Source organism: Sinocyclocheilus anshuiensis, unplaced genomic scaffold (assembly GCF_001515605.1).
Source record: "Sinocyclocheilus anshuiensis isolate Anshui unplaced genomic scaffold, SAMN03320099.WGS_v1.1 scaffold912, whole genome shotgun sequence".
In the NCBI taxonomy this organism is placed as follows: domain Eukaryota; kingdom Metazoa; phylum Chordata; class Actinopteri; order Cypriniformes; family Cyprinidae; genus Sinocyclocheilus; species Sinocyclocheilus anshuiensis.
In genome coordinates, this window is record NW_015549618.1 from 376539 (window position 1) to 388390 (window position 11852).

Here is an 11852-nt window from a genome sequence, read left to right on the forward strand (position 1 = left end):
CAGGCAGGCACTAATATAAAGTAGGCTAATAATAAATTGAATAAATGTTTAATAAATCAAAGTAATGGAGAAGCGGCCAAATCGGTCAGCAGGACACCGGGATTTTTCCTGACTGACTGCGGGGCTGCAGACTGTGCACACGTCAATGCCGTTTACGTTCGGGTCCAGTCGGGTTCGATATTAAATGGTCTAATTTCATCGGGTCTGTCTCGGGTCGGGTTTCTCTTTAAAAAAATTTAATTTGTGCACGTCGGGTTCGGGTAAGAAGCGATTCTGGTTGATTTGGGTTGGGTACAGATTTTCGGACCCGAGAAGACCTCTAATCCAGACTAATAGGACATACTGCAATATTTTGTCTGACTAAACATTTTTTATATTGGATTATTGGTTCCCTTTATATAAGTTTACCTTTTGTGTGTGTGTGTGTGTGTGTGTGTGTTGTGTTGTGTTGTGTTGTGTGTGTGTGAGAGCATTTTATTTGTTTCAAGTGAAACCATTTGCAACATGCAGTATCCTCAGGAACAAAGACAGAAGTATTACATGTAAAAACATGTATGTATTTTTTATTATTTAAAGTTTAAGACATGTTAAAGAACAGGAATTCATCCAGGGGAAAATAATGGAACACATTTTTTATTTAATAATTAAATAATTTGCTTGTTGACGTTCTCTTGTTTTTACCAAACAAAATGGCGCACTGTTTTGTTTGAGAACTGAACACTTACTGTTTAAAGGGTTTCTTGCATAAAGAAATACGTGTATTTTCAACTGAAACCTAAGCTTGCGCACACTCATGTCATGCCCAGTGTTGGGAAGGTTACTTTGGAAATGTTACAGATTACAAGTTACCCTATTTAAAATGTAATGAGTAGTGTAACTATTTCAATTACTTTATCAAAATAATGTAACTGATTACATTTGATTACTTCTTGATAACTTTTCTAAATTTCTAACAAATGTTTTCAAATATTAATAATTTTGAAACATTGAAAGCAGGTAGGGTTAATCAAATCCTTGCATAGCTATGACAGGAAACAGTGGCATCTAGCAATGCCTTGGGAAAAAAACTGTTAATCTTGAAAGAAATCAATTGCATCTGTATGTGTGTGAAAATATTCAGATGTAACCCCCTTTGTAATTGTTAACATTTTGTACTGTACTTTTGAACTGTAAATCAATTACACATTTTTCTCAGTAACTTGAACAGATTACGGTTTCATTTATTTTGTATTTACATGTAACTCGTTACTCCCCAACACTGCTCATGCCATGCTTGACAAAGAAATATGATTCTACTCTAATATGTCTGTTTGAAATTGAGTTTCTTTTTTTGTAATTCCTGTTATTCTTTTATATATCCTTATTTATATATATATATATTTAAAGTGATGCAACTAGATTTCATTGTTGTTTTGCTTAAAGCAAAAAAATGATGTAATTTTTATTTAAATCAGCATTAATTGAAGACAGTAAACCAATATTTTTTTATATTCTCAACTCATTCATCAGTTTGTAAAAACAACAACAAAAACAATGATTGTATTTTTGTAAACTGCCGATTACAGTACAATGGAAGCCTATAGGGCAGTCGAGAAGCACTAAAATAATTCTAGTTATTAAATTACATGCTCTTTTGAATATATAGCAAGTGTTACCTAGCATGATATCACTTTCTGAATAGCTTGTGCTAAGTAAAATGTCATTCATCTAATATGGGTCATATAAACCTACGTGGAAACTCCCACAGCATTTCTAAACCAGAAGTTCACCCGCCTAAAAAAGTAGTACCACCTCATAAGGATGATAATAAAACTTTACAGTTCACATACTAAATTTTTTTTTGTTTTTTTTTACTAAATCTACAAAAATATGAGCTTGAAGATGTTTTAAACCGCTTCTACTGAGTTATTTCATGGCGGGTTATATTTTAACTAACATTTGTGAATAAAGTAAATATTTGCTCACATAAAGCTAACTGGACTATTTGAATCTAACTTAACTCGCCCTCAGCCGTGTTTCAAGTCTATTCAACATCAGTTATAGTCTGTTCTTCCCAACAGTTAACTGCACATTACATCAAAATGTTCAAGGTGTCTAAATGTTTGTTTTCTTCGTCAGCAGTAAAGATGAAAAGTATCTCATAGTGAGAACAGCTACAATGCTACTAATGGTGCTTTTCCACTGCATGGTACGGCACGGTACGGCTCGGTACGGCTCGGTACGGTTCACTTTTGGGGGGTTTTCCACTGGGTACCGTACCTGGTACCTGGTACTTTTTTTAGTACCACCTCGGTTGAGGTTCCAAGTGAACCGTACCATTACCAAAACGTGACATGAAGCGGTACTGAACTGCAGTGGAAACGCAAACCGAGCCGAACCGTTCCGTGCCGTACCGTACTGAGCTGTGCCTAGCCGAGTCGTACCACGCAGTGGAAAAGCGCCATAAATGACTGACCTAGTATCATATAAAAAAAGACCTGCCATCTCTAACAGCATTACAATGTATGTGGGCCATTATGTTGACTGGAACACCACACCCAGCCTAGTTAAAGATTATATTTCAAACCCAGATAATAATAATAGGTATTTAGTCATACCTGTACGGTGCTCACTGGAGCTTACATGTGACGTAGATCCAATAATAGGCTACATAAGCCATCAGTTTAATCTTGCTCGCGTGATATTGATTAGGCCTAATTAAACTCTGCATATGGGTGCCGCTCATTTTCATTAGGCAGACAGTTTGGCTTCTGCAAACACTGGTAAATGTCTGGCGAAGTAAGTCATTTGTTTGTAACAGAGCTATGGGATCAGAATCCCGCCTAAATGATTGCAGTCATGGATAAAAAAATAACAAGCATGAAAACAAAATTTAAAAAAGCAAGTAAAAAATATATTGCACAAGATTTAAAAATGAAAGCAAAGTTTTCAGAATAGCAAACAATGGTCACGGATTTAAAAATAATAAGCGTAAATCAAAAATTGAATAACGCATTTTTAAAAATAATAAGCATAAATCAAAACTTTAAACCCGCTTAAAATCATATTGCACAAAATTGAAATATTAATGCAAAATTGTCTGACTTGCGCACAAAATCATGTTTTCCTTGGTTATATTTCTCTGTTTTTCTGCTCTCAGACATTTTCTGCTCATATTTTTATTTTTTGTATGCTTATGCTGTTTTTCCCTTCGCTCTTGTTTCCAAGTTCTGCGCTTCTTCTTCCAAATGTTGCGGTTAGAGTTTCATGTAAATCAGGGTGGGCTTAAGCGTCATCATTGGTCCACTAGTTCTAGATTGACAGCTCCTCCTCTAGCCAATCAGATGAAGAGGGGCAGTGACTTCACTCCAACGCGCCTCATTAGCTGCCGATGCTCAGTGTTCTGATCTGTTTCGACCTCACTCTGATGTCACTAACGGTCTAAATAGAATGATAACCTTCGTTCCGCCTTCTCTCGAGACCTTATGTAAACAAAGTCATGCCCATGACCCCGGAGGCGGAACTCCCGCACGTATAAAAGTGGGTTTTACTTCCGGATCGTTCTCTATACATTTCTAGCCTTGAGAGACCTGGTACTGGTAAGAACGATCTAATTTATATTTCACCATTCAATTCTTCACCAGATGGTGCAGGTGCCTTGAGTCCCTGTGAATTGTGGTGTTTTTTCTCTGCTGAATTGCAGTTGGTAGAATTTACTATCACTGCATTATTGTTCATTAGGCTAGTTATATATACTAGCAGTTCAATTGGGATTATTCTGATTTGTTTTTCAGAGTATTCATCAGTGGATATTGAATATACTTCATTAAAAAATGTGTATAGTATATTTGTGAGTATATAGTGAGTATTGTATATTTTCTCATATCCTATATCACTGTTCGCAGTTGTTGGGATTGATAAAGGCCTGCTAAGTACGTTCGCGTACTGGTGCGGGTCTTTGGATTCGTGTCAGCTTGATATATTTCACTGCTGTTCGCAGCCAGTGTGTTGTGTGTGGCTTACCTACTGCGCCAGGAGTATTATGGCTTCTCCGTGCTGCACGTTTTGTCGCTCAGCAATGGACCCTCGTGATGGTCATAGGGAATGTCCTTCATGCTTGGGGGTTGCTCATTTGAAAGAGGATGTGGATAATCCCTGCACTGCAGCTTGTGATCTACCTAGAGATGAACGAATTCGTCGCGCTAATAGGGCATGCAGCTCTGCTCCTGAGCGTGGTAGGGTGAGGGAACGTTCATCGGACAGGCATGGTCATAAGCGCCCACGCAAACACTCATGTGACTATCATGACTCCACACACAAATCAAGCCGTGAGTTTGTGGCTGAGGCAACTAAACGTCCAACGCCAGCTCCGACAACAGAAGGTGGTAACACTGATACTCATCTGCAGATCCTAGCAGCTATTCAGAGTTTATCACGGAGAATGGATCAGTTTGAAGCTAATCGGTCCTCCTCCTCATCTCTACCTCCTGCTAAGGAGGACGTTCCAACGAATAGGCAACAGTCCCGTCCTGGGGAAGGCTCAAAGGATGCTGATGTGTTATCACTTCTGGCTCCCCACTCTCTCTTTGATGATACACAACAGTCGGGAGAAGGGAGCCAATGTGAAGGAACTCATTCAGACTCTACAGAAGTTGATGATGAATCAACAATGAAAGAGGAGTTCCTTCAAATACCCTTATTACTAAGGTATTTAGTGCAGCCAAGATCGTTGGCCTGCAGTCTACATTGCCTGATCCTGCCCCTGTTGGGGGTGTATGGGAAGGCATATCTCAGAATAGTTCTGCACCTTGTATTCCAGTGGCAGACGACTACACGTCTATGTTGAGAACAGCTTGGAAGAAACCGTCTCAAAAGCATCAGTTTAATGCAGGCTGTAGACGGTTGGCCAATGCCCGTTATCCTAGAGAAACTGGATTGGGGGACATGCCACCAGTAGAACGAGTGATCGCTGCATGGACTGCCTTAGGCCCCGTCCGTGCTTCCAATAACCCTCGTTGTCCCAGGAAGGAGTGTGCCAAAACTGACCGTCTGGTTTCACGGTCCTTTAATGCTGCTGCACGTGCAGCCCGTACAGGCAATGCTTTGGCTATCCTGCTAGCAGCTTTGCGAAAAACAATAAGCACGGATGACCAAGATTCTAGGAACCTTGTTGATTCCGCTTTGGCTGCCCACTCTCAACTGACACGTGATGTGGGGGAGGTAATGTCTTCGGCTATTGTATGTCGTAGACAAATATGGCTGGCACAAACCACTTTGCCTGACGCCATAAGAGGTGAGCTAATGAATTTGCCAGTGATGCCTGGTCAGGTCTTTCATTCAGACTCTCAAGAAGTGCTGGATAGGGCAGAGCGCTCTATCACAATGAGGGAAACTGTTCAGCGAGCCTGTCATAAACCTCCCACAGCCTCCAGGCAGAAGTATAAAGAATCCCAGGGGATGCAACAACCTCCTCTTGGCCATTTGCTCTGCAAAAAGGGTAGGAGAATTATGTGCTCGATCTGTTAGCGATGACTGTCTACGTTGGAAACCAGAAGGTACAGGGGTGTCACTTTGGCCAAACCCTGCCTTTTTACCAAAAGTAATTCATCCACAGCGATGGTATCGCCCATGCTTATACAGTGAGAAGGTTGCCAGTTCCTGTAGGAGTTCAGGCCCACTCAACCAGAGGTGTAGCTACTTCATGGGCTGCACTAAAGGGAGTTCAAGTAGAGGATATTTGTGCTGCAGCATCATGGTCTACGCCATGTACGTTCAAAAAATTTTACAGAGTTTTAGACCGTTAGTGACGGTCATCCTTCGGTCTCACAGATCCATAGTTATAGTCATAACTTACGTTCACTTGTATAGGTGAAAATGGACAGCTGTCAGCTGGAAAATATCTTTCCATACAGGACACCGTTATATGTGTCTGCCTGTCACTGCTGTATGTCTGCCTGGCGATCCGTTAACGTCAAATGAGCCGTCCTAGTGACCCGTCGTGGTTATATTCACCTGTATTTATTCGCCTATGGCCACGTCGCGAAAGGGAGGAGCCACAATACCAGCCTCGCGAAGTCATTAGGCTTGTTTGAGATGCACCTTGCCTTGCCTGAAATTAAGGCGAGAGTAGGCGGCTGCAGTGAGGGGTGGAGTGAAATAAGCGCAGGCAAGACGAACAGTTCTGACGCGGCAAGTAACATTAAATAATTAATTCAAACAGATTCATTCAGTGAGGAATAAAGTGAATCATTCAATATTCAATATCTATGTGTTGCTTGTAGGACACTGTTCTGCTGTGGCTTTGTTTGGACTCTTCATCAAGCAAAATGAGAAAATAAATACAATATTAAACTCACTCAAAATGTACTTCTTGTTATATTAATTTTATACTACAGTTCAATAAAGATTTTCAATGGAGCTGATATTCGGGGAAACACTCTTCCTCGTGTGATATTGCTTAACTGTATGTATGAAGAGTCCCACAGCAGAACAGTGTCCTACAAGCAACACACAGCAGCTTTATATTGAATGATTCCATTGATTCCATTTTGAATGAATCTGTTTGAATGAATGATTTAATGTCTTACCCTAAAGATACTTGCCCCACCTGCTGGCTGTTTTACTTTCATTTTGTTGCTGTATTGTACTTTATATATTTAAAACATTATGATAGTGTTATGCAATTATATTTGTAGCTTGTTGCATATGTTGCATAGTGTTTATATAAATAAACACAATATGCAAATAAATCATTGTGTATATCAAATCCACCTGGCCTCTATAACTGTCTCCTCTGTAACACTATCGCTTTCATTGATCAGTAGTCAGATCTAGCCTAGTCAATGCAAAAATATTACATTCATTTATTCATAATTAATTTACTCATTTAACATTAACGGATCGCCAGGCAGGCGTACAGCAGTGACAGGCAGACACATATAACAGTGTCCTGTATGGAAAGACATTTATCCATTTTCGCCTGTACAAGTGACCAACACTGAGCATTGGCAGCTAACGAGGCGCATTGGAGTGACGTCAACGACCCTCTTCGACTTCGAAAATTTTGTGCGCAAGTCAGATAATTTTGCATTAATATTTCAATTTTGTGCTATATGATTTTAAATGTGTTTAAAGTTTTGATTCATGCTTATTATTTTTTTTAAATGAGTTATTACATTTTTGATTTACACATTATTTTTTGATCCGTGACCATTGTTTGCTATTCTGAAAACTTTGCTTTCATTTTTAAATCTAGTGCAATTCATTTTTTTACTTGTGTTATAAAAATTTGTTTTCAGGCTTGTTATTTTTTTATCCGTGACTGCAATACTTTAGGCGGGATTCTGATCCCATACATTTTCTGTCATACTTGCAGGATTATAATATAAAACAACAATGCAGGAACAACCATAAATAAGTTTTCTCTGAGCAAAAACATTTTCTCAGTGTGGATAGAAGCCCAAAACGTAGAGAAGGAGATATGTTATTGTTACTCAGTCCTGTTACTCATTATATGAGACATTATATGAGTAACAGGACTGAAAATAACAGGATTGTGATTTTAGGATAGCATTAGCAAATACATATAATATAGCCACATGGAGTACATGCTAATATTATGAAGATACTCAGCAATTTCTAGTGATTTACCAAAGATTTGTACTTTTTAAATAAACAAATAACATGTAAGAAATAATTTAGGTAACAGGACAGTATGTTAAGATTGATGCTCCGAGTCATCCTTACAATATTATCAAATAATTATGCAGAAAAGAAAATGAGACCACGTACATTAGGTCATTTAATTGCCTTCAGAAGATCCAGATGTTGCAATATGTTGAAAATGTGTCTTGTAGAATTTTCCCAGTTTTTCAGAGGGGGAATGTGTGTGTTAGGGTAACAGGACTGATTGAAAACTCGGGATATGATTAAAATGTGTATTTTATCTAAAATGCTATGGATTTATTTTTAAATAAATGTATTTAAAGCACAGATTGGATATGAAGGTAAACAAAAATACGAAATAAAAAAAGTTTTCTGAAGGATTTTGAACATATTTCAGGCTGTCATATTTTGAACATATTTCAGGCTGTCATATTTTGAACATATTTCAGGCTGTCATATTTTGAACATATTTCAGGCTGTCATATTTTGAACATATTTCAGGCTGTCATATTTTGAACATATTTCAGGCTGTCATATTTTGAACATATTTCAGGCTGTCATATTTTGAACATATTTCAGGCTGTCATATTTTGAACATATTTCAGGCTGTCAGCAAAGCAGACTTCATTGCTGCTTTTTCTTTACAATCCACACTCAATCTTGGGCTTGACTGAGACCTGGATTCGTCCAGAAAACTCAGCAACCCCAGCTGCTGTAGCTAACAATTTCTCTTTCTCTCACACCCCCCGTCAGGTTGGCCGGGGTGGGGGCACTGGTCTGCTCATTTCTAACAATTGGAAATACTCAACCCACGCTCCCCTATGGAATAATAACTCATTTGAATCTCATGCTATTACTGTAACAGCTCCGGTAAAACTCCATGTTGTAGTAATTTATCGTCCTCCTGGGCAATTGGGCACCTTCCTAGAGGAGCTAGATGGGCTGCTGTCCTCATTCCCCGAGGATGGCAGTCCACTTATAGTCTTCGGTGACTTCAATATTCATTTGGACAAGCCTTATGCTGCAGATTTCCATTCACTCCTAGCTTCATTTGCCTTCAAACGCCTTACCACCACAAGCACTCACAAATCTGGCAACCAACTGGACATAATTTCCACACGCAATTGTGTTGCAGACAACATTTTGGTTTGACCACTACTTCATTACATTTAACCTACATCTTGCTACCTGTGAGCCTCCAACCCCTCTACCAGTTTCCTTTAGACGAAACCTCGGTTCCCTTTCACCCTCCCATCTTTCCTCTGTAGTGTCCTCCTCTCTTCCCTCACCAACCCATTTCTCATCTCTGGATGTTAATGAAGCTACTGACACTTTATGTTCAACTTTAACTTCTTGTCTAGACGATATATGTCCTCTCTACTCCAGGTCAGCACGGGCTGCCCCTCCTAACCCCTGGTTATCTGATGTTCTTCGTAAGCATCTGTCCAAAGTATTCAGGGCAGCAGAGAGAAAATGGAGCAAATCAAAAGATGCATAATACCTGAGTATGTATCAGTCTTTGCTTTCATCTTTCTCTGCTGAAGTTTGGTCCACTAGTTCTAGATTGATAGCCAATCAGATGAAGAGGGGCGGTGACGTCACTCCAACTCGCCTCATTAGCTGCCGATGCTCAGTGTTCTGTTCACTTGTATAGGTGAAAATGGACAGCTGTCAGCTGGAAAATATCTTTCCATACAGGACACCGTTATATGTGTCTGCCTGTCACTGCTGTATGTCTGCCTGGCGATCCGATAACGTCAAATGAGCCGTCCTAGTGACCCGTCGTGGTTATATTCACCTGTATTTATTCGCCTATGGCCACATTGCGAAAGGGAGGAGCCACAATACCGGCCTCGCAAAGTCATTGATGTGCCTGACTCGCCATACCTGACTGATAATAAGTCTTATGGTTATTACTGTTAGGAGAGGATGATATGAGTAAGAGTAATACACCCCAGTCACAATTGTTTAGTTTGCTGTATTGCTCGTAATTGTTAACAGTCTGTAGGCAGTATTTTGCTTATTTTTTGTCATGTATTGTTTTTTTGTAAACAGCTTTGCAGCTTTTTCTTTCATGTACAGTATGTAATTGATAAGGTTGATGGTTTTGTAAGATTTATCACATTTTGTGTTACTCTGAGATTATAAAATGTCACAGTTAAGTAATATCACACGAGGATGTTTAGTTTGCTGTATTGCTCGTAATTGTTAACTGTCTGTAGGCAATATTTTGCTTATTTTTTGTCATGTATTGTTTTTTTGTAAACAGCTTTGCAGCTTTTTCTTTCATGTACAGTATGTAATTGATAAGGTTGATGGTTTTGTAAGATTTATTACATTTTGTGTTACTCTGAGATTATAAAATGACATTAAGCAATATCACATGAGGAAGAGTGTTTTCCCCAACTATCAGCTCCATTGAAAATCTTTATTGAACTGTAGTATAAAATCAATATAAGAAGTACATTTTGAGTGAGTTTAATATTGTAAATATTTACTCATTTTGCACTATTTTGATGAAGAGTCCAAACAAAGCCACAGCAGAACAGTGTCCTACAAGCAACACACAGCAGCTTTATATTGAATGATTCCATTTATTCCTCGCTGAATGAATCTGTTTGAATGAATGATTTAATGTCTTACCCTAAAGATACTTGCCCCACCTGCTGGCTGTTTTACTTTCATTTTGTTGCTGTATTGTACTTTATATATTTAAAACATTATGATAGTGTTATGCAATTATATATGTAGCTTGTTGCATATGTTGCATAGTGTTTATGTAAATAAACACAATATGCAAATAAATCATTGTGTATATATCAAATACACCTGGCCTCTGTAGCGGTCTCCTCTGTAACACTATCACTTTCATTGATAAGTAGTCAAATCTAGCCTAGTCAATGCAAAAACATTACATTCATTCATAATTAATTGACCAATTTACTAATTTAATGTTAACGGATCGCCAGGTAGGCCAACAGCAGTGACAGACAGACACATATAACGGTGTCCTGTATGGCATTGGCAGTTAAAGGGGTCATATGATGCAATTTCAAATTTTCCTTTCTCTTTGGAGTGTTACAAGCTGTTTGTGCATACATAAGATCTGTAAAGTTGCAAAGACTAAAGTCTCAAACCCAAAGAGATATTCTTTATAAAAGTTAAGACATTTACTCATTTAACATTAACGGATCGCCAGGCAGACATACAGCAGTGACACATATAACGGTGTCCTGTATGGAAAGATGTTTCCCAGCTGACAGCTGTCCATTTTCACCTATACAAGTGAACAGAACACTGAGCATCGGCAGCTAATGAGGCGAGTTGGAGTGACGTCACCGCCCCTCTTCATCTGATTGGCTATCAATCTAGAACTAGTGGACCAATGATGACGCTTAAGCCCACCCTGATTTACATGAAACTCTAACCGCAACATTTGGAAGAAGAAGCGCAGAACTTGGAAACAAGAGCGAAGGGAAAAACAGCATAAGCATACAAAAAGTAAAAATATGAGCAGAAAATGTCTGAGAGCAGAAAAAACAGAAATATAACAAAGGGAAACATGATTTTGTGTGCAAGTCAGACAATTTTGCATTAATATTTTAATTTTGTGCAATATGATTTTAAACGTGTATAACGTTTTGATTCATGCTTATTATTTTTTAAAAATGCGTTATTAATTTTTTTATTCATGCTTATTATTTTTCAATCCGTGACCATTGTTTGATATTCTGAAAACTTTGCTTTCATTTTTAAATCTTGTGCAATATATTTTTACTTGTTTTCACGCTTGTTATTTTGTTATCCTTGACTGCAATACTTTAGGCGGGATTCTGATCCCATACAGAGCTTCTCTGCTGCCCTCTCCAGGTCATTCATGTTTCATATTTAAAATTAAGTACAAACCCCATTTTCTACCTTTGTCAAAATCCCTATAATAGCATTACTAACTAAATTAACAAATATAATTATGCTACAAAAAGACATGCACACACACAAATACAGACGACATATATAGGCTACATACATAGGCCTATTTATTGAGATACAAATAATAGAGAGGTAAACGTAGGCTAATTGCCGTTTTAATTTTAATTGACATTAATAAATTGAGCCAAACAGGAACGTTTTATATAAATAATGAATTAATAGTATTAACGTTATTCAAGTTAGAAAACATGTTTTTATAGGAAATGTAGTATACTAAT